The sequence below is a fragment of the Cheilinus undulatus genome, linkage group 20, assembly GCF_018320785.1.
Source record: "Cheilinus undulatus linkage group 20, ASM1832078v1, whole genome shotgun sequence".
Classification (NCBI taxonomy): domain Eukaryota; kingdom Metazoa; phylum Chordata; class Actinopteri; order Labriformes; family Labridae; genus Cheilinus; species Cheilinus undulatus.
The window spans coordinates 28,033,303-28,060,894 of NC_054884.1; the positions used below are offsets into that span (position 1 = coordinate 28,033,303).

General features: G+C 41.1%; 1 protein-coding gene across 2 annotated transcripts in view; it reads right to left on the bottom strand.

The window, feature by feature from the left end:
• LOC121528748 (adenosine kinase-like) overlaps window positions 1-27,592 on the bottom strand; it is a 198,867-nt gene that overhangs the window by 115,029 nt on the left and 56,246 nt on the right. The window lies entirely within an intron of this gene.

Consider the following 27,592-nt stretch of genomic DNA (forward strand, 5'->3'; position numbering starts at 1 on the left):
CTTATGCAAACACAGCCTCTGTGTGTACCTGCTACCACAAGACGCTGTCCAAAATGCTAGTCGGCCATTTTTTTTTAGTTCAGACAGATCTGATGTACTCAGTGACTTTTACCTGATGAGAGTGTGGAGGGGGGTTGCTCAGATTCTACAGAGCTCAGGTTTAACCTCCAAAGATTTATTGACGTACAGTACGTGCTGCTGTTTGCTCATTTTATAGCAGCCTCCTGTTTTGTTGCTGACGGGGGCCCCTGGTGAATGAGATGTTGCTGCTTTTGGGGATGACCTGTATATGTGTGAAATTAATCATTTCACACGACCAAATAGCATCTCAGCATGAGGGGAAGAAAAATGCATTTTCATCACCCGTCCAGAGATGCTCTCTCTTGTTATTTTGAAACACTGGTCTCCTGGTAACCTGAGTCAGATGGAAAAACTAAAGAAAACAAAATTACAGAAGAAAATGTATTACTTTAAGAAACAGCCAGGTGTGGTGTAAACACAAGGCTACAAACCTACAAATTTACTTGACCAGGGAGATATTTTTTCCAGTTTATATAATAAGACATCAGCCTGCATATAGGACTTTCTTTTCCCCTTTTTATAAAAGCTATAGTTCAGATTTTCAGCACTGATAGATTTTTTTTCACCAGACAGTACCTTTGGCTATCCTTTCATGAAGGCTTGTGTTTGGAGAAGTCAGACAAAAGACTAAGTAATGTAGCACCACAGAACAGGGTTTGGAGCAAAATGGCATTCGAGGATTCTTTTATGAACTATAGCATCCCAAAATTACTTACACAGATGGAAAAAGACAGACAACTTCTGCAGGCAGGTTAAGAAATTAAAAGTCATCACTTAGCTACATAATCTTTGAGGTTAGAGCTTAATGATGGATATATAACATGAACGTAGTCTCAATGATGTCACTCACAGGTAGAAATGTTCCAATACCATTTTTTCCTTACTAACACAGATTCCAATACTGGAGTGTTGGGTGTCGACTGATACTGAGTACGGATCAGATACCGGATATTTATCAGAACTGGACAACATTCCTTCATTAAAAGAAGAGAAAAGAACCACACAGTTGGAAAAAGTGTTTTCACTCTGCTCTCAACAGGCTTTGACAAGAGTTTGATTTACCTCCTGGCTCCACTGATGGTAAACAGTGATAATAGCTGCCAGTTGAGCTTGAAAGAGTTTACTTCAGAGGGTAGCACACACCTGATAAATCACATGTCTTGTTGCTCTGATTGGCCTGTGATGAATACGACAGACAGAACATCTGTCCAAGTATTTTCTTAGAGGTTCTGCCCTTCCCAAGCATTGTGTATGGAATGCTGCCTGGGTGGATGTGAAATAAATTATCAAAAGTGTGAATTATTAGCCCAATAGTTAAACTGTGTATAAAAAAAGCTCTAGTTTGTCACAATGCCCCCTCCTGTGTTTACATGTACCGCGGTCAGTTACTGTTTAGCACAATAACCCTTACATCTGCTGCTCTTTAACAACCATGTGACAACAGACTTTATAAATCCTAAATATGATACATTCCTCCAGGTCATATGCATTTTATTTTGCTTTTTACAGTTGTATATGTTACATGATTTGTCGCATGTGTTGCCTTTTTTGCATCATTTTGTTTTGTTTTTATTTTGTTTCATGTTAAATACACTACAGACTGTACCAACTAACCCAAGTAGTTTTAAACAACACAAGATGGAACAAACACCACTGCCAGGTTAAAAAAATAAGAGAAACCGAGAAGAATACATCTGGGGCCTCTTGTTGCTATTTTTTTCTTTAATCAAACCTGTACTGAACTGTGACCCTAAAACTGAGGTTCAAACCTAATCTTGACCTCACTGAACTGTCACACTCCATTAGCTATTGATGCCAAATTTGTTTCCTTTTTCAGCCAGGCTGTAAAATGTATATATCTGCTGTCACACTAAGCATTTTAACATGGGAGTTCATGGGATTTCAAGGGCTTTTTGAGTGGACACTTGTTAAAGTGAAGTTTTTGCTATGCTGCATTGCCTAAATATTCAACCCTGAAGGTTGCTGCTTCCTACAGAAGGGCTCTTCTGAAAGTTGTTTCCATTATTTATGGTGGTTTCATACATATTATGTCAGAAAAATAACCAATATAAGAGTTTAGTGATGTGGGTGGAGTGTTCTCAGTGCATCTAACCACAGCTATTGATACTGTTCAACAAACACGGTGATGTCTATGCAATGACCAAAACAGCCTTTTTTAAATGGTCTTGAAAAATACAAACCAGTCCCATTCTCCAAATCTTAAAAAAGGCCATTTTGATACCAGTTTAATTTACCGCAGCTACAGTGTATGGACAAAAGTATTTAGCCACACCTGTTACTCATTGAATCCAGGTCATTTCAATCAGACCTGATGCCACAGGTGTATAAAATCAAGCACCTAGCCATGCAGTCTCCATTTGCAACACTAGTGATACAAAATGGGCCATTCTGAAGAGTTCAGTGACTTTACTTGTGGTACCTTGACAAGATGGTTTATGAAATTTCATCCGGCTGGATATTCCACAATCAGCTTTAAATGATATTACAAAAGGTGGAAGCATTTAGGAATAACAACAACTCGGCCACGGAGCAGAAAACCACGTAAAATCACAGATTGGGGTCAACAACTGCTAAGGCCCATGGTGTGTAAAAGTTGCCATCGCCAAGGCTGATTCCAAAGCTGAAGAGTTCCAAACTTCCACTGGCATTGATGTAAACACAAAAACTGTGTGACACACCAACACTGCACTGTGGAGCAGTGGGAAAGTGTTCTGAGGAGTGACAAATCATGCCTCTATGTTTGGCAGTAGGATAGCCGAGTATGGGTTTGGTGGATGCTGGGAGGTTTCTACCTACGACTGTATTGTGCTGACTGTGAAGTTTGATGGAGGAGTGATGATGGCATGGGGCTATTATCAGGGTTTGGGCTAGGCCCCTTATATCCAGTGAAGGCCAATCCTAATGCTTTAGCATACCGAGACATTTTGGACAATACTACGCTTCCAACATTGTTGCAACTGTTCAGGGATGGCCCTTTTCTGTTTCAACATGACTGTGCCCTGGTGCACAAGGACTATAAAGACATGGTTTGATGAGTTTGGTGTGGAAGAACTTGACTTGCCCAAATCGAGTCCTGACTTCAACCTCTTCAAGCACCTTTGGGATGAATTGGAGCAGAGATTGCAAGCCAAGCCTTCTTGTCCAACATCAGTGCCTGACCTCATAAATGCTCTGCAGAATGAATGGGCACAAATTCCCACAAGACTCCAAACACTCCATATTCTTGCAAAAGGTTGGCCAACTCTATATTAAAGTACATGTATTTGAATACAACGTCATTACATTGTTGGTGTAATGGTGAGGCGGCCAGATACTTTTGTCCATATAGTGCATATCTGAACCACAGCAGCTGATCTGCTACAAAGCAGGTCTTGTTTTGGAATATTTCAAGAAAAGTTATGATTCAAAAGTGGCTGGCAATTCCCTGCACAGTATTCACAAGTTCAAATTAGAGTGAGGATTTGTAGAGTGATAAGTTGTAGCATTTAAAAAATTATTGATGTATTTGCCGAATAAATGACTAAGTATTAACAGGTGATATGAACTGACTTTCTCTCTAAACACTCCTCATTACTCAACTGATCTTTTATTGCCAGAAAAATGAGCAGTGATAATGTCACATCTGCGTGCTGTATCCTGGCTCATAAGTGGGCCCTCCAAGTGTCATTTTGAGTCATCGTTCAGTCATACAGTCGTGCCCCCTCCTCGCCCCTCCCTACCTGGCCTTAAAAACCACACACAGACACACATCTGTGTACAAGCACGCTCAGTGGAAGCTGACAAAAGCGAGCTCTTCTTCCCTAACCTCTTGCTGCAGGCACCTCACACTTATCAAGGTCACCGGCTCGGGTACACGTCAAGTCCTATCTGATTTTCCCTCCGCCGTGATGAGCTCCGAATCCAAGGTTAGGAGCTGCGGGCTGTAAATAATGACAGCGCGGCCCCTCCATTTGCAGGCCCTCTCAGGTGGGAATAAAGAGGGGCCACTTAGGGGCCCCTGTTTCTCTGATGGTGACTCACATTGGTACCACAGACCTACCTTCCCCTTAAAAAAACCCCACCTCCATGTGAACTCTCCTGCCACCTCCACCTCCTCTCCCTCTTTCTCTCTGTCTCTGACCGTCGGCTCTACTCTCACTGCCAGCTCAGCTTGTCATTTTACAGGGTCATTAACAGACACACTAACGCACCCACGCAGGGAAAAGGCTGACACACATACACAAAGCTAAAAATCCTCTAGTGCCACAACATCAAAACTCCCTCCCTCCCCTTAAAAAGCCACCCCTGCTTTTGCCAGAAGCTGCTCTCCTACTCCAATAAACACAAAGCAGACAGATAAGAAGAAAATGTCTTCATTATGAGCATGTAAAAAATGTATCTAACAGTTTTTTTATTCCTCCTCTGTGGTGCACAGGAGCAGGGAGTTATATCAATTCATTTCCATCCCTGGCACCCTGCAGACAATCCCTCTCCATTCCCAGATTATGTGAGATAATACCTCCATTATGACAAAAGCGCTATTCGTGGGGTCGCCGAGAGGTCAACCAACCCTGCGCCGGGTATTCATGCTTAGTCACATCCCAATTATACCGCAGTGGCAGAGGCAGAAATTGGCAAATGTACATCAAGGCGCTTCATTACTGAGGGCCGCTCCAGTGAAATTAAGCAGCAGATGAGACAGAGTGAGATTTGCCCCCAGGCGGCATGTTAGAGAGAGAGAAAAGAGAGAGAAGAGAGGAGGGAAGCTGAAGTAACAGATTTTCTGAAGGTGCTGGGAGCTTGTATCTTGCACAGAAGCTCATGTATATTTACTTAACTAGGGAGAACTCGGGTCCCTAAAGATTAATAAGTTCCCATGATACACGGCAGTAAACTATCTCATCGTGCGTTTAGATAAGGATGAGAAATCTAATATAAACAAGCGTTAAAAATATGCCTGAAAAGCAGGGGCGAAGATGCTGCACTCGCTACCGGCTAAGTGGTAAGTATACATTATGCTAACTGGAGAATAAGTCTGATGTCTTTCTGTGTTTGCCTTCCATTTACCCAAATAATCTCACCCTCCGCCCACCCAACGCTAACCCCCCCGGGGCCCCATAGCTTGCTATTAATTATGACATCTCTTGGTTGCAAGGAGCCCCACTTGGGGGAGCTGACCCAGGCCATGCTCCTCGACATCCAGCAGCTGCCACTCTTCACTTTGGAGGCCGCCGCTTCGCGTGGCAGCTTCCAGGAGGGCAATTACACAGCCCCGGATGAGATGAGGCGGCTGAATGTTTGGGACTGGAGTGCTCAGACTGCCATTAGCACTATAAGCTATTCCATTCCCTCTTCTTCTGCTCCTTCTTTTCTCATCACCCCTCCCCTCGTCTTCCTCGCTCACTTGCTGCTGTATATTGATGAAGTGGTAATGGGACCTCTAGTTAGATATTCCTCCTGTAAAAACATTGTCTTGTTTCGAGTCTCCCTCAGGGGTCAATGCATTCTGCGGGAGTTGCTAGAGAATCATTTCTGCTCTATTAATGATGCAATTCCAATGCAATTCAGATCTACTGAAGACGCAGCACAGTGGGCTTCTTGAGGGGAGTTGATAGATGACACTATGTGTGTGCGAGTGTTATCCCGCGGCTTGACAACAAAGTGGCGCCTTCTGCGACGTCGGTGGGAAAGGCTGGTTCGGGCCGTCACTCTGGTTTCCGCTAAAACAAGCAGAGAAGTCTCCATTCTCCCTGCTTCACCTCTCCAGGGTCCTCTTGAGGAGAACATGTCCGTGCCTAATGATGGTCCCATTAATTACAGGCTTATCAACCCCAGCAAAAAATTCAATAGGGCTATTTTTAGAGGCTCAAAATAGAAAAGGGCAAGAGTGCTGCTCACCAAGGTTGTTATAGTAAACTTAACCGCTTAAATCTCAGCCAAAATGATTCAATTCACAAAATTACAATTTAAAAGTATGCCATATGCCAAACACCACTGGAAAGCTCTGATTCCCAGGACCCTGACCATGTTAACCATTCCAGAATAAAACCTCCACAGAAGGAGCAATTATTGCATCTGTCAGACTGCAAACAAACAAATACAACTAAAAGTGACATAACTAGAAGCTCTACTGTACTCTCCTGATCATAATATTCCATTAAAAACAGTCCTACTACATCAGAGAGTCCCCAAAATCCAAATCTAGTTTAATATTTGGTCCACAAACATGCTAGGGATCAGTGCTGCATAATTTTCAGTGTTGGTTTTATAAGTCCACTGTATTTTTTGCCAACCTCTGATGTTTAAATCAGCACCTCATTTGACCATTTGAGACCTCCCTTACTCTTTTTAGAGCCTACAATACCCAATGAAGGCCTGGGTTGAAGGGGGGTGCCTGCCTCTCTTGTAACTGCATTAGCCCCGGCCATTTAAGGACTGGTGTGCTTAATTATTTTTTTCATGTACACAAAGTACACAAAGTTGCAAAAGTGCACTTTATTCCTACATTTCTGCACCAGTAATACTGATAGTGATTCTAGACAATGGAAAAGATTAGTTTAAGTGCCATCTTTCCATAGAGTCTAACATGATTCCTGTATGTTGAAGCATTCAGGAGTAGCAGCCTTTTAATTACAGGCATATGACCACTGTAACCAAGGGTCTTTTTTTAGGGGTTTCTAGTTTAAAAATGCCTAGACTTTTTCCTCATAAAAACAGGTGTAAGATATTCATTTTCTATTCTATTGTTATTGACTCTGGACCTGAACTAGCTAAGGCTTCATGCTTTGGTCCAGTTGACTTTTCCAGCTTATACCTCCCAGCTACATTTATCTACCGGCCTCTGTTTCACAATACAAACTTTAAATGGGAAAAAATATTTTGTTTTGTTTTTTGTATTAATTACCAGTTGCACCTACAGTGAGGAAGACTTCAGAGTGTTACATTTCAAAAGACACCTTATATGTTCTTATACTCCCAATGGTTCTAACACAGCACTCATTTTATTTTGGGTATGCCTGAATAGGCATTTTGACTTATTTTACCCCAAATTCTAAGGGGTTAAACTAATGGAAAAACTAAAACTGAAATGCAAAAGTCTTTTTTCCAGTTAACCAAAAACTACAATAAAAGTGTTACAAAAGGGACAAGATATCCTTTGTTTTAATTTGATAGCAGCAACCACTTACAATATTAGTGTTCGTACATATTTCTCATCAAGTTTGCTGGTGGGACTGTTCTTTGTCTGAAACTGTTAACTACTGCTGTCTTGGCCAGGACACTCTTGAAAAAAGAAACTTTTATTCACAATGAGGTTTTGTTTCCTGGGCAAATAAAAATAAATAAATAACTGACATGTGCAAGCCTAGGGAAAGTAAAAAGGCCTGAATTGATTGCTGAAGACTTCAAATAATGGGAATTTTAGGTCTTGAGAATGCAATGATTTCCAAACCTCATATAGCCATATTTTATTCACAAAAGTATCATCAGAGCTGAAGGATTTTGAAAAATTATCTAGTGGCGAGTATTTTGAGTTTCAATAAGAATTTTAAAATTTGATTTGGCTGAATACAGAACAGTTTTTTTAAACTCCATTTTAAATGAGCTTCACCCAAAGAAGGCAGTTACGCTTCTGGATCAAGTAAACATATGGCTTCTTCTTCGCATGACACAGCTTTTACTTGCATTTGTGGATGGCACAGAGAACTATGTTGAAAGAAATGGATGTTCTGGAAGTGTTCCTGAGTCCATGCAGTGATTTCTAGGCTAGAATCATGCCTCTTTTTAATGCAGTGCTGCCAGAGGTCCTGAAGATCTCAAGCGTCCAATATTGTCCTTTGGCCTTGTCCCTTTGGCACGGAAATTTCTCCAGATTCTCGGACTCTTTTGATGATATGTTCCCAAGATGGCGGGATATTCAAAGTCTTTGAACGTCTACATTGACGGACATTTTACTGAACACAACTTCTAGATGCTGTTTCTTGCAGATTGGTGAACCCTCTCCCATCTTCACTTCTGAGAGACTCTGCCTCTCTAAAATGCTCCTTTAATAACCAGTCATGTTTGACCTGTTCCTAATTAACTAAAAAAAATTCTTTCAGCTGTTTTTCATTAGTACCACTTACTTTTCCATGTTTTGGTGCCTTATCCCACTTTTTTAATGTTTTGCTGCCATCAAATTCAAAATGAGCTAATATTTTTCATGACATGGTAAAATGTCTCAGATTCATCTGATATGTTGTTTATGTTCTAGTGTGAATAAAATATGGGTTTATGAGATAAGCAAATTGTTGCTTTGTGTTTTTATTTCTATAAATGTCTTGGCATTGGGGTTACAATTAAAACTAAACTAAAATTGAAAACAAAAAGGCAAAATGATGGGGACTTATAATAGCCTCTCTGCTCACTACTGTGGCCTCTTGTGGCCTTTCCTTGCTTCTAGCTTGTCTTTTAAACCTAGAGGTGGAGGCTAATACCCATGTTTCTTTTTACTGTGCAGTTAAAACAACCAGCAAACATCTGTCCATCAGCACCTGTCATGGCGAGCTCTTTTATATAAAGCATGTCGGAGCGAAGGGCCTGACATTGATGAGGTCTGGCAGCTTCCATTAAATCACTCTTTCCTGTAAAGTGCCAGGCATCAAAGCAACCAGGCCGAGGATTTTTCACTCAATCAGGTAACACACAAGCCAACCTCCCCCTCCACCTGCTCACCCGCCTCCCTCCCTGTCCTCTCAGGGGCTGGAGCCTTCTGGTCAATAACTCCAATCAGTTCAATTTCATGCACAGTTAGCCGTGTTGGGGTGTGAGGGCACGGCTCGCGTCAGGGTTGCATATGTCGTCGCCGCTGTTGTTGTTTTTCTTTAATTTTTCCCCGTCCCTGCGAGGGTTGATAAGTGGGGTGGAGACCTGCGCTGTGTAAAAAGTGGAGACCGGCCAGGGCTAGCATGGGTTGTTTTAACTCTGCCTCACCAAAGCGGGCTCCCTGCCAAGCCATTAAAAGTCTCTGTGCTGTGCTTCAGTGACACAGCTAAAAGAATAGAGAGCAGGCGAGAGGGAGAGCTGTAAATGATCAACACGATAATGAGCTGATTATCAGTCAAAGGCATGGATAAGCTCGCTCTCCAGTAATTTCCTTTCAGATCAGTCAACCACATTCTCTTCTCTGCAATCAACACTCGAAGGGGAGGCATAGCATGTAGCCTTGTGGGAATCCAGCCCAATATCAGCTTGGAACAGCAAATCCTGATCTCTGTCTCCCTCTGATCAGTGCTTGATTTTGTCCCTTGGCTTACACACCAGCATGGTGGGGAGTTGGCTTGTTTCAGTCATTGTTTCACAGTTATTTTGCACCCTTAGACTTTGGCTGAAGGTCAATATAAAGTTGAGAAATGCTCTAAAATGATCAGATCTTCAAGCATTTATACAGTGACTCAGTTCCTACTTTCTTGTCTATTTAAGAATTTGACACTGGCAAGCAACTGAGTCAAATCCTTCGTCTAAGATCTAAAGATACGGTTAATTACAGAGTATGCTAGCCTTAGGGCTGCACGGTGAAGCAGGGGTTAGTGCTGTTGCCTCACAGGAGAAAGGTTCAAATCCCAAGGGTCCTTCAGTGCAGATTCCTCCCACAGTCGAAAGATGTTAATTGGCGACTCTAAATTGCCCATAGGTCTGAATGTGGGTTTGTGAGAGTTTGAGGGGCAGGGTCCACTTGACATGTCAACACCAGGCCTTTTCACCTGGTAATACAGTGGGAGACCACAGGTGGTTTTCGGGCCCATGGGACTCCCACAGCACAACCAGGGGCTTATGGCAACTTTACTACCTGCCCACACTGTACCCTAAGCTGTGCTTACTTCCCACATACACCCCTTACTCTGCCCTAAAGGTGACTTTGTTATTATTTTTTTAACAGAGTATTTTCACATGCCCCTGCTGATAAGTAAAGACATCCAGAGCATGACCAGGGTTTTCTCAATCCTTCCCAGTCGATGGTGCCCTTAGGCAGCTCATTCACCATATCTACGCCTTTGTCAGCCTTAATTTTTGGCCCAAACATGCCTAAAAGTTCTGCTAAGTACTGTATAACATCAGAATGGTCACTTTTAAAATACATTTAGATATTTCAGTGCAGAAATGCTATATAATGTATCTTTAAAGGCATATACAATGAGTATGTTTTAATGTTATAGTGAAAAAATATCTTTTTGAAAGTATTTTGAGTACCTTTGGCATTTTCACCATTTGTTGTGACTGCAGCATCACAGACAAGTGGCAAAAGGCAATTTATGCAGTCACTCTTTAAACCCAAACACCTAGTGTTGGCAGAGAAGCTCAGACAGAGGGATATGAAAGTAGAGCTAAAAGTGGAAGTTCCACTGACGAGTAGGACAAAACTCTGAAACTGAATGAGTTGTTGATCCTGTCTGGCTGTGAATTGACAGACAGGGACATTAAAGCTTGAGTATGTAACATTCGATGAGAACCATGTAGATTCAGCTCTACTCCCCCTCCCTCCCTCCCTGTTCTTCTCCCTGTTTGAGCTCCATAGCTCTGCCCCTCTTCTCACATACCTCCTCGTGAATGTGCATGTCCACTGAATCAAATACTGACGGTGGCAAAGCTCTCCTGGACTGATTTTGCTCCACTTTTCCACTGAAGTCAATGGCTGAATCACAGGCAGGAAAACACTTTGTCTCAGCATGAACAAATTCTACATAGGACTGAACACCACCGGTAACTCCGCAATTGTATCAACTTTTCAGTAAGCTGAGTTGCGGAAGTGCACCTCTTACAGTGGCCAATAGGAACGCTCCCTCTGACCTGAGCCATGATTGGCTGTGAGTACTAGCTTCCTCATTGGCTGGAGCATCGTTCCTTACTGGTTTTCCTCAAGTGAGAGTGAAGCACTAGGAGGTGTTGCAGAAATGTGTTATTCCGTTAGAAGGCTTTAATAACAAGACCCTGAGGGGTTGTGTTGTTTTTGTGGGCATACGACACTAAAAATAAATCGCTTACTACAGCTTTGAATATCAGGCTGTCATGGTATCAATATGAATGTCAAGACAGTGGCACTTTGTTTTGGTGGTGTAGCAGAAATTTACAGCTGAAATACCTAAAGACATCAGATTATACCAGAAAGACTTTTCTTTATCTGTTGCATTTGCAAAATTCTAAGAATATGACTGGGCAAACATTCTGTCTGTCACCTGCATCACAGGCAAATAAGAGTAACAACACAAAATAAGGCAAACTCAGCTCCAGTTGTAACCTGAGCTTGTCAGTCTGGCACTACTGTAGTTTCTGAACAGTGGAGCTTGTTGGTGGGAAAAAGTCATGCTGAGGCCAGTCGAAAGACGTGCAAAAACATCTTCTAGTGTGGCTTTTTGCTCTGGCTCTAATAAAGAAATTTGGCCCAGTTCTGATAAAACTGACACTTAACCATGGCTACACAGCCAAGTTAAATGCTACATCTGCAGCAGACATTACTATTGGCTTCCAGTCCACCAGCCCACCCCCAGTCAGTCAGGTAGATTCTCAGACCAGGCACTATCATTTAAGACTGGGGCCTTGCAAGATGGATTTGCCTGATGACAGACATATGTAGAATTTAGCCAGTCCATCTGCTTTGCAAGGCTACACCGAGTTAGTCATTGAGTGTAAAGCATGGATGTGCAGTGGAAGCCTATAAATCTATGGGCAGGCGATAGTAAGGAGGCTGAACAGGAGACAGAGACATCTGTCATCCATGTTTGGTTTAACTGATCAGAGGAATCTTATGCCAGTTCCATCAGTGCAGAACTGTGATGATGGTTGATCAACAGTGGTGTCAAAGGTGCCATCCAACCGAAAAGACCCTTCCTATATCCAACTTAGTTTCAAATATGAGCAGTTTCTAAAAATCCAGTTTGAAAAGATGTGACTCATGCTGTTCAGGCATCAAACGATCAGGTCTGGGTCACATGAGAGAATAAACAGATTTGGGCCATTTGAAAATCAGGGAGTGTGCCTGATGATGAATGGATCTTATTCCATTAAAAACCCCCCCCCCCCCCCCCCCCCCCAAAAAAAAAACAAAAACGTTTGGTCAATTCTCATACCATGACAGCAAACATCACAAGCATGATGCTAGCATAAGGTCTTATCAGTGCTGAAGCCAGTAAATCTCAACTATCTGAGTTTTCCACCACTATTTTTATGTAGTTTTCAGAACTCAGTACGGGCCAATACTTAATACAGACATCAGATTTGGTATATGGAAGGCTATCTGATAACAGAGTAGAAAACTAGACATGGTTATGAAAGTTCAATTAGTTTACGCTAAAATGCTTCATAGCATCTTTACCTGCCATCTCATGTTTCAAGGTTAAGTAGGTACAATGCTGGTTAGGGAATAATTATTGAATTTAAAGAGATTTCTTGGATGCCTTTAAATTTATCATAAGTATCACTATGTAAGGATGAGGAGAGTTTTAGTGTGTTTGAAAGTGATCACCTTTAACATACATTCCCATTCAATAATCTGAAAGCACATTAAGACATTGATATAGTTTCTCATTCATTAGCTATTTGCATTAAAATATTGTGCAAATCAATTTGCATTTCCATCAACGTGTGTTATGTAAATAGACTTGAGGCCACAACAAGACTGCATAATTAATCATGTCAGCGTAACTTTGATGAAGGCTTTCCGTTGATGATTCCCACTTATGATGGTATTTGTGTTATGCAAGTGATCACTGAGTACTTTTAGTATTTTAATCAGACACCGGGGATAGAAAGTGTGCTTGAATGTGAAGAAGATGACATGTTATATGAAGTTAGAAGACTGACATTGCAGCACGGCACTTTTTAATCTGAATTTAGGGAGATTTTATTATGAAGTTATGAGGAAACAGATCAAAACACTTTGATTTTAGTTTTCAATTGGAACTTGGAGGAAAAAGTACATCCAGGGCCCCATTATTTTCACCAAATTGAATACAAAATCACACATTTTTAAACAAACAAACAGAAAAAAAAGTCTCGATTTGTCTTCTTCGCATGTTTAACATTTATTCCATTCTTGACTACTTTTGGATATTAATCCAAAATGTTTACACATGTCTTATAATATCATGACTTACAGTATTACCTCCAAGTGATTAAAAAATCTTATTGTACTAGAAACAGGCTGAAGCACTTGCCAGTGGGCAGATGTGTGGCTCTGCACTAGTATCATTCAATGTTTTTCGGAAAAGCTTTTTTTACAGAGCCTTAAAAACATATTAGGACACAGCGGAATTTGAGGTGATTTATTTTTGCAGTGTTGTTCACAAATTTAACCAGTAGGCTGAGGTACATTCAGACATATGATCAAAAATGTGTGCAATGGTGGATATGCACTATTTTTCCACTGTCTGAGTTTTTGTTTAAAAGTAATCATCAAAAATTAGCAGACAAGATCTGACAATGTGTAGTTATGTTTTGTGTGCTTCCAATCAGGTTGGCTGTACATATTTATTGTTTGCTGCTTGATCATCGCTTTGCTCTGTTACCATGTGCTCAATGGACACTGGACTCTGTCCAATACATTCATGTTAATATCAGTGGGCTCCAGAAATAAGAATTAAAGGGTTTTTAAACTGTACATGACTGTAGATTGCATTACTTCTGTACTAACTGTACATGTTACAGTTGGACTTTGGAGCAGACCATAGCGTAGTGCCATCACAAAATGTGCCAAACTGGAGCATGTTAATAGTGAGTCCTTTTTAGACAAGTTCTTTTATTTGACAAATGAGGCCTACGTCATTCATGGCAGTAACGTTCTCATTTTTGTTTGGTCTTCAAACACTGACAGCAGAGCTGCTGGAACACAGCAGATTTTTTCATGGCAGTTATTAAAGAGATACCATAGCTGATTTTACATACCCCAGGATGTTGTATTACTGCCCAACCTCACTTCAAACCATTGAGTATTGTATCAAATCCTATCTTATCTTATCATAAAGTAATGCATCATGAATAAACCTTCAATTACCAACCCTGATTGAATTGTTGCAAATGTTGAAATTCAGCTTCTTGTATGAAGTTTCCTTTTTGTTGGTTTCAATTAATGTGCACACATGCATGTTGAGCTTGACCTTGCCTTTATCAAAATTTTACAGATAATTCTCATGTTCATGTTTTTCGGACCTGGAGTTAGAGCTGACTGCTTTTTTGATATTTGAGCATCAACACAAAAACTAACCTGACATGCGCAGGATATATTTCACATTCATCTCGGATACAAAGTGTTGGGAAGGGTAAGACTTTTCAAAAATTTTCTCAGAAGGTGACTGGATGAACATTCTGTTTGTCACATGTGTTACAGGCCAATCAGAGCAACAAGACAAAACGAGGCAGTAGGCATGCTCTGGTTGTAACCTGAGCTCGACAGTCTGGCGCTGCCATAGTTTATGAAGAGTGGAGCTTGTTGGTGGATGAAACTCATTCCAAGAGAAGTCAGGAGAAGTGTAAAAACACCTTCTCTACAAGAGATGCCTTTGGTGTGGCACTTTGCTCTTGTTTTGATAAAGAAATGTGGTCCAGTTTGGATAAAACTATACAATAGCTAAATCCAAGCTAAATGCTCTGCAGGTGCTACCTTTCCCTGTGCGGCACAACTAACAGTTTCCATAGCTATGGCCTCATTCTCCCCAAGTGATGCTGAATGGTTAGATTCATTGTCAGATCTGGCAGAATCATTTCAGACTAGAGCTTTGAAGATGGATTTGCCCAATGAAAGACATGGAATCTGGCCAATTCATGTGCTTTGCATAGTTACACATAAACATGTACATTATGAAGTTGTGTTGCATAATAATAACCTTGTTGTTTATAGGCTGTTGTGTTTATTGTTTTGTTCTAATGCTAGTGTTGTAATGCTGTAATCACAGCACATGTTATGTGAATCTTGTCATGTCATGATGTATTGTACATTTTATCCTGAGTGACTCTGATTTCAGTACATAGTCAAAATGTTCCAAGGCTGGTCTTTCTTGTTGATTTCTGAAAATGTACAAACGTCCTATTTTACATTACTGAATTTCGCTAAAGTATACAAATATTATATCTAACAATCTGTCAAAATTAAAAATACAAATGAACCGCAGGGTACAAAATATTCTTTCAAAACCCAAACAAATGAATAAACCAAGAAGAGAGAGGAAGCTACAAGTGAGAAAGAGATAAACAGTCAATACCAGACACTTCAGACTGCTACACCACCCCAGGGGCTGATGCTAGACACCACAAAACACCCAAACAAACGAAAACAGCTTGCATGTCCACATCCACGTGTGACACAGCTTCGGTGGCGGGCGGGTGGGCAGGCAGGATGTGACAGCTCCCAGGAACAGCCCCCCATGATAAGCATCAAACTGGGTGACGCACTGACACACTCCATAGGATCTGATGTTAAACACGACAAGAACGTCCCCGACAGTATCTCTGCAGCCTCTTCAGAGAGCTATCAAAGGGCAAGTTCAGTGAGCACACAAAATAAACCCCTCCACCAGATACACACAACCTCCTAACACATCTCACTGCTGCATCTTCGCACTGCATAGGAATCAGGGATGTGTCGCCGTCCCCAGGCGGCAAGTTTATTTAAAAAAGGAAACACCTGATTTTTTTCTCCCCCTCTTTTTGGCTCCTCTTCATTCCTTGCCTCCCTTGTTAAACACACAACCTTGATTTTGTTTTCTGTTGCCCGGGAGGGGTGAATTATTTACAGGATAAACAAGCCAATGTTGTTTCAGTCAGTCGGAGAGCCAAACTCCCCTATCGCAGCAGCAGCAAAGAGGCAGACGGGTTTACCTGGCAGGCATGAAGGGATGAGCTCGGATACAGAAGCCGGGGAGGAGGCTCACAATGGCGGCCTGCGCCGTGATACCTATCTGTGGGGGGAGAAAATACCTCCACACCAGATTCATGGGCTGGGACTGTCACACTGCTTAGGTTGTCCTATTTATCTGCAGAGACAATGGAGGCTATAAATGCACATGAGCTGGTTTACAGAGTATGTGAGCATGCATGAGCGACGATTTTAAGTGGCGTTTGTGTTTGTAGGGGGTTGTCGCCATACCAGGTTCAGATGGAGAGATGATAAGGGACCTTTGCAGCTAAAGCCTCTAATCCTATTCGTGGTCTGTGGGGCTTCCAGCTGGTGGGAGTGCAGCTGTGCTCGGCCCCCTTGCACAGGTGAATCAGCTCTGCACACACACATGCTCAACTCCTCCAATAAGTCCCCCCGTTTGCAGTATGGCGGATTTGCACGGTGCTTTGATCTCGCAGAGGTGGCAGCGCCCCCCCTGGATACGGTGACAGCGCCGGGTGATCCGTGTTACCGAAGAGATTTTTATTTTTTTTGAACATATGCCAAATGACAGCCCTGGTTGAGGGTTTTAGCACAGGTCAGGCCCGGGTAAATTCAATGTGGCAGCGCGGAAAATTCACTTCCAAGCACTTGCTGCTGGGAGGAAGTGAGCTTTAATGAGTGTTATGACTTTAATCTGTGACATATTTACTGACACATCAAGATGAGTGAGATTATTCCAGCATTCACTCCAAACATGATTAACCTTAATCTCACTCTATAGGTTGTTGGTGGTCACATGATCCTGATGAGGTGTAAATGTCAGATGGTGGGCTGGAAGTGAAGAACATCAGTTAGGAATCAATGTGAGTGAAGGAGAGATAGTACATTTAAGCTCTACCTTCATGGACCTGTATGCAGTTTGATCTCAACACTTTAGAAAGAGAGATTTTTCTCTATGGTTTGACCAGTTTAACAGCTTTTCTCCCTTGTTTTGTCATAAACAAGCTTTTAATGAAAATGGTTATATGTATAGCAACACAGCACTTCACAGACATCACAGATCACTTGCTGTCGGTGGGTCACAAAGCTACTACAGTGCCACAGACAAATGAAAGTTTCTTTTTTAGGTGGAAAACTACAGAATTTTACATGAACCATACATCTTTTCAAGAGAACATAAGCCTTTAAACATTAAATACATTCACCCATGGCAAAAGCAAAGAAATTCTGGAATGATATCAAAGTGAACAGCAAATCAAATTCATAAAGGCAAAACAATCAGTTGTTTGCATACCATTCCCTCCTGAACTCATAGTCCACCCATGATCTTATAATCTCTCGTCTCCAGCTGCACTCCAGAGTGCTTCCAGTGGGCAAAGGCGCGCTGGCAGTTGGAGCAAACTGCCGCACCCAGAACAAGGCTCAGGAAGAGTATTTGGAATTTTGGGAGAGTTAATTGAGACATACAGGCGCGGTGGTGTTCTTATCTTAAATCACTGTGGCTGCAGGGAGACGTTGCAGTTGCTTTAATAAAGTGTGCGGTAATGGACAATAATGCATGTGATTAATGATATTAAAGAAAAATAATGCGGTTTATACATTAATGGTGACAGTTCTATCATCAACCAAAGAAACCTTGAGTGGTACCACATGAAGAGGCGTTTAGGAGCAAAAAATCCAACTTTTACTAATGGCTATGAAAACAAAAAATCAAGGTTTATCAGGTCAAACTGTGAGAATCTGTACTGAACCAAACTAGCCACATTGTGGAAAAGGACCTCATGTTGTCTAACACTGGAAATCACATCCTGTTCTTCACTGTGATGTGAGCAGGCCCACCCACAGAATTGGCAGAGCACTCCCCAGATGTGACTAAATGATGATTTCAATGCATGTGTTGGATCTGTTGCATTGGTGCTAGCTTCCTGGCTGACAGGTACCTAGTTTTAAAGCTAAAAAGTGCATCAAGCTATTATTGGGTTCTGATGTTAGAATTATTTACCAGGCTACCTTTTATGTTTCAACACTTTTTAATCAACTATTGCCTTTTCTTCGCTCCACTTTAAACCAATTTTTTATGCTTTTCACCCATTTTTGCCATTTTCATTCATTTTTGCCACTTTTTTGTCCCTTTTTTTCCAACTTTTTGGCCCTGACTGCAACATATTTTTACACTGTTTTTTCCCACTTTAGCACCTTTTTGCAGCCGATTTCCTGCCATTTTTCACCAATTTTTGCATGTTTTTGTAACTTTTCGTCCATTATTGACACTTTTTTGCATCTCTTTGTTCATTTTTTGCCACTTTATATCCATACTTTCCCCTGTATGTCCATTTATGCTCCTTTTGCCATGCTTTGCCCAATAATGCAACTTTTTGGATATAATTGTCCATTTTGCTGCTTTTTTACCCTTTTTTTGGTCACCTTTCACTTCTTTTGCCACTTTATGCCCATTTTCAGCCCTTTATGCCACTTTTTACTCATTTTGCAAGATTTTGCCATATTTGGCACATTTTCCCCCCTTTTTTCCTTTTTTTGTCAATTTCTACAACTTCTTTTTGCCACCTTTAGCCCAATTTTGCATGTCTTTTTTTAACAACTTTTTGCCCATTTTTTTTTACCACTTTTAACCCACTTCTGTCTTTTTTTTTTTTAACTATTTCAACCATTTTTTTGCCACTGTTTGACCTTTTTTTTGGTCATTGTTCACAATCACTTGATCTTTTTCCAAATAAGCTGTCTGAGTTTTTTTTACTTTATTTTCTGGCGTCCTGACATCCATGCACATCATGGCTTAGCCTTGAAGTCTAACATTACTTTCTTAATCATTTAGTTCAGTGTGCCCATCTTTATTGTTAACATCACATCACTAACTAGAAAAGCACTCAGATAGCACTGACCTCTGCCATTAGCCCTATCTCCCAATAGTAGAGAATCCTTTAAAAAAATTCCTGGATCCAGACGGTAATCCAGATCACTCCCAAAATCTAATCAGCTCTTCCTTATGCCATTTCTGACATTTCCTGAAAATTTCATCAAAATCCATCCATGATTTTTTGAGTTATGTTGCTAACAAACAAACAAACCCTGCTGATCACATAACCTCCTTGGCGGAGGTAATAAAAAGGTCATTCTGTTTAAAGAAGAAGCGTTTACATTTTGAAAATGGCTTTACAGTACTACAGCATAAACAAATAAATGAAATTAATTTGTGTTGCTTTGATAAGAGTGTTTATCATTCAGGTTAAATTAAATATGGTTATCACAGCTTAACTTTACAATGGATCATGATTTTGCTGACCTCCATGGCCCCCAGTTTGGTTGGGCCCCTGAAAGCTCTCTCCTCAATCCCCCCTTATGGGCGGCCTTGGATGTGAGGTAATCTGCAAACATGGAGAATACAGTTCTACACTGTTCAGCAGAAGTTTAAACATATATAAAGTAGGTCCCTGAACTTAAGCAGCTTAAAGTGATTATTCCAGCTAGAATTGTTGTTTTTATTGGAAAAACAAGCTAGAAATAAGAGACACTTGAAGCAGACAAAACAGCTGTGCTCCCCGTTTGACCTGTGATCTGTCTGCACAAACCGACTCCCATTAAACTCACTGGTTAAATCTGACAGGGACACAATGGGAGGATGTGATCCGGCCCTTGGCACAGATCGAAAAACAACATTCCTGATGTCTTCACGCACCGTAGCAAGATCTCACTTATCATATTACTCATGCCTTTTGTGTCCTTTTTATTTTTCTGCAGGCAAAGAGGTTTTCTCTCTTCATGTTACCAGCTGGAAATATCAGCGATGAGCAGCGTCTCCGCTTACTAAGCCGGCTGATGGAAAGGCAGTTTGTGTGCAGATTCTGTGGCCTGGCTGGCTGCACAGGTAAGCAGAAAATAGCTCTTAGCTCGGGCCTGACCTTGAGAAGGATGCCATTCAATCAGCGAGCACGCCGCAGTAAAAGGACCTATCATTGCACTAATAGACTAAATCTTCCTCTCTGCCCCGGATCATGGACAATGCACGGATGGCTTCCTCCTGCTTTGGCAAGTTAAAGGGCCAATTGATCCGATAAATTAAACAGGGAAAATAAGCCATGATGAAAGAAATACTGCTGTTGGGCGGGTATGGATTGAACTTGTGTAACAGTCTGCACACCTAATTTAATTCTCAGTTTATAGACATAACAGGATTGGATGACGGCAATTGACAAAACAGTTAAAATGCAAGAGTGAACAGCCTGTGCTCGTGCTCTTGTCGCCAAGAAGAGGTGGGGAGAGTGTGCAACGCGCCACTTATCTACACCCCATCATCCAGCTGGAAGCAGACAGACAGAATCGTCGTAATAAGTAAAAGATTCAAGAACAGTCGCCCGCTTTGAACTCTGAGGGGTTGTGCGATCAAATTCCACCTTATCGACTGGCAGCTTAAACAAGTTGTGTTTTTTTTTTTTTTTTTTTCTGACGGCTTACAGGGGGAAGAGAGAAGAGGAAAGCTGGAACCGTCATAAGTACTGGCTGCTGCAGTGCATCGTGACAAACAACGGCGGAAAAAACTTGGGATTTATTGCTCTGATAACCTTCCAGATTCCTACGGCTGGTGGTGCACGCCAGACAACTCCGACAGAGTTATGCATCATTAATCCCCATGAACACTGCCAGTGATAAATAATGCTGCGCGTCCCTATGAAAAATAAGACACTTATTACCAAACCATAAAGAATGGTATTCGCATCATCACTTCAAGCAGATAATAATGTGAAGATATGATGTTTCAAGAGCTCAAAAGCACACTCGCAGTGACAGTTAGCGGTATATTTCTGCTCTGAGCTGGAAAAAGAACTCCTAATAAATAACAGCACTTGAGTAGAGAAAATTAAAGATCTTTATATCAATGTCATAATGTTTGCAGACACTTAAGCTATCAGATACTACTGAGTGCATAATAAACCAAGGTAAATAATGACTTAACTCCAATTGTCAATACCATACACTCCCCTTCAAAACTACTGGAACAGTGAGAACAACTCCTTTATTTTTACTGTAGACTGAAAACATTTGGGTTTGGCATCAAAAGATGGCACCAGGTGTGTCCTATTACACTGATTATTCAAACGATTAATAGCATTGAATGTCTATGCTCAGTTTCAGATTTGGGATTCTGCATTTATAGTTAGAGGTTTAACCAACATGACAACCAGAGAGCTGTCTATGGGTGCAAAACCAGCGATTGTGAAGATGAGAGAAGACGGAAAATCAATCAAAAACACTGCACAAACATTGGCCAAAGCCGGTACAACCGGAATGTCTTGAAGAGGAAAGAAACCACTGGTGTACTAAGGAACAGACGTTCAACAGGTTGACCAAGGAAAGCAGGTGATGACAGAAACATTGTAAGAGCTGTAAAGAAAGACCCTAAAACAACTGTAAGTGACATCAGCAACAACCTCCAGAGAGCAGGAGTGAAGGTATCACCATGTACTGTTTCCAGAAGTTTTAAGACACAGAGATGAACCTTTACCAAAGTGATGGAAAGGATAAAGTTTGGAGATAGAAAGGATCTGCTCAAGAAACCAAACATTCAAGCTCACTATGAAACACAGTGGAGGTAATGTCATGACTTGGGCTTGCATGGCTTCTTTTTGGGCGGGCTCATTAATCCTCATTGATGATGTAACACCAGATGGCGGAAGCAAAATGAAGTCAGAACGCTACAGAAACATTTTGTCTACCAATTTAAAGAAAGATGCAACCAAACTGATTGGGAGATTCCTCATGATGCAGCATGATAATGACCCAAAAAACACTGATAAAACAACAAAGGAGTTCATCCGGGGTAAGAAGTTGAAGATTTTAGATTGAGTCAATCTCCATGACTTAAACCCTATGGAGCATGCATCTGACCTGCTAAAGAGGAGGCTGAAGGGTGTAACTCCCTAAAACAAACAACTGAAAGAAGCTGTGGTGAAAACATGGAAAAGCATCACAACAAAAGAACAAAAGCTTGGTGATTGATGCAGTTATTGCAACTAAATATAGAGTCTTAATTACTTTAATCTATTTTAAGTCTATCTGTTCCAATACCTTTGCTCACCTAACAATTTGGTGTTGCATTACAAACAATTCTATCTTCTAAGTTGTGTTTCAGATCCAGATTTAAATACCTGTTAAAAGCTGAGATGTGGATCTCTTGTCTCATATTCATGTTTTGATGTCTAACCCAAATGTTTTCAGTCTACAGCAAAAATAAAGGAATTAGCCTCACTGTTCCAGTACTTTTGGAGGAGGGGAGTGTAGGAGCAGATAGCGAATAATCAGTTAGTGGAAATAAAGCGTCTCACAACCTGTTGCTTGACTTTTCCCACAAAGAGCAGCTTATTTCAATCATGCGATAATTTCTCAAGGCTTAGACTTGACTCCGGTCCAATAAACAAAGTAATACTATATCCCCTACAGGTGTAAATTCTTGGTGGTTAAAGCAGAAAGAGAAAGTAGAAGGAGCTCTGTTTGATACAGAGATGTTTCCAGCACCAGATGCTGTGGGGCCCTCTCTCTCCCACTCTCTCTCCTGTGAGAAGCTGGGTGAAAAAGATCACTTACTTTCCTATCGAGACTTGGAGCATAAATTCAAAACCCCTGCAATAAATCAAATATAAATTTTCAGCTTCCCTCACTTTCCCCTGGAACGGCTGCAATAACAATGTCATTCGACTCTGCCTGGTTACCATTAATGCTCTGGATTCCGTCCACGCTAATGATTCAGCCCTGTATCCTGTGCGTTTTACAACAAAAAGAGGGGAAATATTACTGACCTATTTAACGTTTTGCAGGGCTGAGAGGAGAAACTAAAGTCTGGGATGGATTCTCTTTACATATACTGTGTTTCCAGAGTCTCAAAATGGATTCTCCGTGCCAGCTATAACACTCAGCGTGCCAATAATGTTAATATACCGAAACTCTGCGGTTGCAACTTTCACATTTCTAGACAGCGAAGTTTCTGAGCCAGAAAAGGAGGACAATGCACTCCAGTTAAATCTAACTTGAGTGAAAAATGTGATTTCTATTTAGATATTGTTCCATGTGCCAAGAAGGCCGTCTCTCTGCCAAAACAGCAAATTCAATCTCATTCAGTATATTTTCTCCATCAAATCACAGCCTCATAGTAATCTTTAAAAACTGAATGAGGGCCAAGACTGATTCACCTAACTCTCATCCCACTCTCAGTATTTACTGGAATGGCCACATATCACCATCTGAGCAGTTTTCATAACCCAATATACAGTCGAGTATCTCCATCCAATTCACGCTGTATATTTGTTTCACACAGTGTAAACAGACTTTTTAATTCCAGTGAAACCATAACCCCAAAGTGGAGCACAGGGAGCCGATTCTGGCTTCAGAGACTGTTTAGAGAGAGCCAGTCTGGGTGAAGTACACTTTACGTTTTAAGCAAAAAGCAAACCAATTTCAGCACAGCACCTGCACCCTTCTGCCCTGTTGGCTTTGGCGAAGCAGATTCAATGAGTTTTTCAGCCAACACTACACGGCTATGTGCCTGTAAGAATCTGCACTGACAAAAGGCTTTTTTAGAGAAGAACCAAGGTCACTAGTACAACAACACAGCTCAGAGGATCTGCTCCGAGCCGGGTGGGGGGTCGTGTCTCTCTCACACACCCTTGAAATAAAAACCAATGAGTGCAGAAGGGGAGCAAGTTCAATAAACTTTACTTCATTTTGTAACCCCTGCAGGAAGACTAAATAAGCAGGAGGCTAACAAGCTGGGCTTGTTCTTGAGAAAAATCCAACTGTGCGTGTAAAGATCATCTCATCTCTATCCAACATAAACATGGTGTTAGCGTAATAATGTCACAGGCTAATGTCAGACATAGCCTCTTTCAGGAGGAATGTATTGTTACACAGCTGCCTTCAGAGAGCAAGAACCCTTTTCAGTGGAAAGAAAAGCAAGTTGACCTTAGGTTAGATGCTCGAAAACAAGAAAAGAATGGAAAACCTTACACTGGTTAGTCAAATCATTTTAATTTCTTTTGCTGTCTGCTTATAGTCTTTTATAGCACTCTTAACAGCAAGGGTTTCTAAGTGTTTAGACAGGTGCAGAGACAAACAGAAAAATAAAGCAAAAGAACCCAAAGAAAAGAAAAAGACAGACATCTATAGCATTGGATATATCTCACATCCGTCTGGGTAACAGCCCATAAATGGTGTTTGGGAAGGGCAGAACCCGCCAAAATAAAACTCAGGAAGGTGATTTGGCAAGTGTTCTGTATGTCATTCATTACAAGCCAGTTAGGACAACAAAACATGTGAAATAGTAGGCATGCACCACCCTGGGGAGTAAGCTACATACTGCTAGCTCAGGCAACTGTTGTCATTGTTCACTATCAGTGGAGCCAGATGGTAAATTAAACTCTCGCAAAAGCTGCTCAAAGCTTCTTTTCCACCAAAGAAATCTTTCTTTTAATAAAGACAGTCCAGCTCTGCATATTATCGCCTAAATCAATCCACTTAAACTGTATTATTAATTTACCTTTATTTAGCCAGATCAGAGATCTCTTTTTCAAGGGAGACCTGACCAAGAATGGCAGCAATCCACAGTTTCACCAACCAATACACCTGAACACATACAGTACACATAAAATGATCAAAACAATAATAACTCATCAGTTAAAACAGGGACATTCAGAAAGTTTGGATTCAAAAGTTTTCACTAGGGATTTAAAAACATTTAAGTCACAAAGTTTTGCAGCTTGATTGATTTTTTCGAGCAGAAGGTGCAGAAAACCTAAAAGCCTTCTTTCCCAACTCAGTGTGGAGTCTGGGAACAACAAACTGCACAAAGTTCAACGATCGCAGGTTGTGTAATCCATCCTTCAGGATTAAAAAGAGGAGCGATAATACAGATTTGTGCAGAGAATGGCTTAGTAAATGAAGACATATGAACAATGTCATTTGACCCACTGTTCCTTCCTTACTTCTGAAGGTGATATTTGAGTCTTTTGAGGCTTCACGATCATCTGTCAATAGTGAGCTTGTTATTTCAAGAACCTTTTGAGGATTTTTTTTAAATTTGCACAAATGTCCACTCTGACTCAAGGATGAAATAATTACATTGTGGAAGTCCTGATTCGAAGGTCAAGGTCACCTGGTCTCATGTTTCCTTCTACCTTCATGTAAGCATGACATCTCAAGAACCTTCTGAGAAACCTTTGTCAAACTATCAATGTCCAAGATGTCTCAAGAATGAACCTGTTAGATTTTGGTAAGATCATCATTTAGGGCACTAAAGTATCATCACAGGGCCTGATGTGCCACAACCCAAGGCTGGAAAGGGGGGCAGGAGGAGTCAAGCTCAACTCATGTCGACTCACGTTTGTCGCTCAGCAGCCAAGGTCAAGCTCGACAGCATCTCTTATCTGGGCCTTAACACCCCTGGTGTTACACCCTGAGACTGACGGCAGGTTTCAGACCTTGGGACATCCACAGCACAACCAGGGGCTTGTGGGAACCCTACTACCTGCCTGGATGGTACCCTAGGCCATGTTTATTCGCCACATCCACGTTTCACTCTGCCCTAAAAGTGTGGACTTTGTTATTTTGTCAAAAGATTACTTACTTACTTAGAGCATGACTGCCAATCCTCCTTCCTGCCTGATGGTGCCCTCAGACAGCTTACTCACCACATCTGTGCCTTACTTCAGCTTCAATTTTGGCCCAAACATGCCTCAAAGTTCTGCACAGTATTGTATATGTTTATGGCAATTCTGTACCCTATAATAAAGTTCATGACAAACCACAAACCACACTTGGTTTACAAAAGCATCACCTGTTGTTTCTGTTGACTTTTGCGTGTGATCCTTTCATAGGATTGTTTGATGGTAGGCAAAAAAAGAACCACCAGACCTTTCCATCTAAAAAATAAAGGCAGAAGTTACTTATTATTTCCTTTTGATCTGTATTGAGGCAGATCAAAAGTAGAATAAAATATTTAACAAGTATTATTAAAATCTGGCTTAATAATAGCCATACTAGAGGGTTTGGGGATAGTGAAGCCTTGGCAGAGCAAGTGTTTTCTTGGTTTTGTTAACACTGTTCAAAAGCACAGCCATTCTACTTTACTTTGTTTTTTCAGGCTGTGGTTTGTGTTGTTATGTTGGACCTAATTACTTTTAACTATTTCTAACACTTATCTGCCTCATTTAAAAGTAGAGTGCCAAAACAAATTAGTTCACAAAGACCTCTTGGATCTTGTACTGCTGCATGCAGGGGTTTCTATTTCCCTGGTCTCCAAGTGTAAATCCAGCATATGTGAGTATGTGCATGTGTGCATTCATGGAGATTTTTCTTTTATAATCGTTAATGACGGGAAAGCCCCAGTCGGGTTCTCTAAAAGGTTGTCAGAGAAATCGCTAACAGCTGCCAGCCACAGGAATGCAGAAATGCCAAAGCAGCACTTTGTGATTGGCACAAGGAAGTTACACCCACTTTGTAATAATATGTTTCTCTTTGGTGGGCTGCCAAATGGGCCACTGCCAATGTAGACATGACGGACTGATCCCGTCATTCTGTGCGTAAACATCATGCCAAGGAAAACTATAATTATTTGTCTGGGGCCAAGGTCAGGTCGCTTTGAAGCTCATTAATACAAATAAGAGGGAACTTACAGAACAAATCTAATAATGGGGACCTGACTTGAAAAGTGTCCTTGATATGCAACTTCAGCAATACTATTTTCCCTAACTACACTTACAAAATCTAGAGGCATTTTGACAAGGTAATAATGGCAAGCATCAACTCCCGAGCAAATATTAAATAACAAGTCTTAATAGAGAAGTTTCTGCTGTGTTAAACACAGTATGGCAGTGATACTTCAGGGTTGCAGCTATGGATTTTGTAGTTTTGAGGAAACTCAGCAAACAAAAGGAGCGTATGAAGTCATACATCTTCCTGCACTCCAAAACACCTGCTCTGCTCTGTCTGCTCTGCAGGTGCACCCTGGGTATTTACCCTAGACCCATTTACAAAATACAAAATTCTATATCATATGCTCCTCCAGCAGCCATGTCTCATTTTCTTCTTTTGTCTTCTTTTGTCTTCTCACCGTCAATCCATTTGCCCTCCCAGTCCTGGTCGTATCTTTGATGATACATTTACTTTCCATAAATCAATTTCTGAAACTCAGCGATTACCCCGCACCTCAGGGAGTCAGAGGAAATCCATAAGTCAAAGGTCCTGAAGGTGCTCAATAGTCACTTCTGTCACTTCCTGTCCGGCTGACTCAAAACACAGTGATGGACCTCAGCGGTAAAGCTAACGCAGGTCGATAATGGACATTCAGCTGCATGTGCAAAAGAGGAGCCAGGTAGGGAAACCTGACACAGAAAAATAAGACAGTCATGCATGGACAGGTACTTTTAATGCACTCTGATTAAATGTATGAATATGTACAAAAATTCCCTCTAAAACAATCATTTTTATGCAAAATTATGATGTAGAAGTGAAGATGCAAAGTTAAAAGTAAAACATACAACATGTGCCCCATGATAGACTCAATTTAAGATTTTAAACCACCTTGTTTCTTTGTCTGGACTATGGGTATGTGTCCAAATTTGACCCCATATGGTTGTTTTATCAAAGCATGATAGCAAAAAGTGT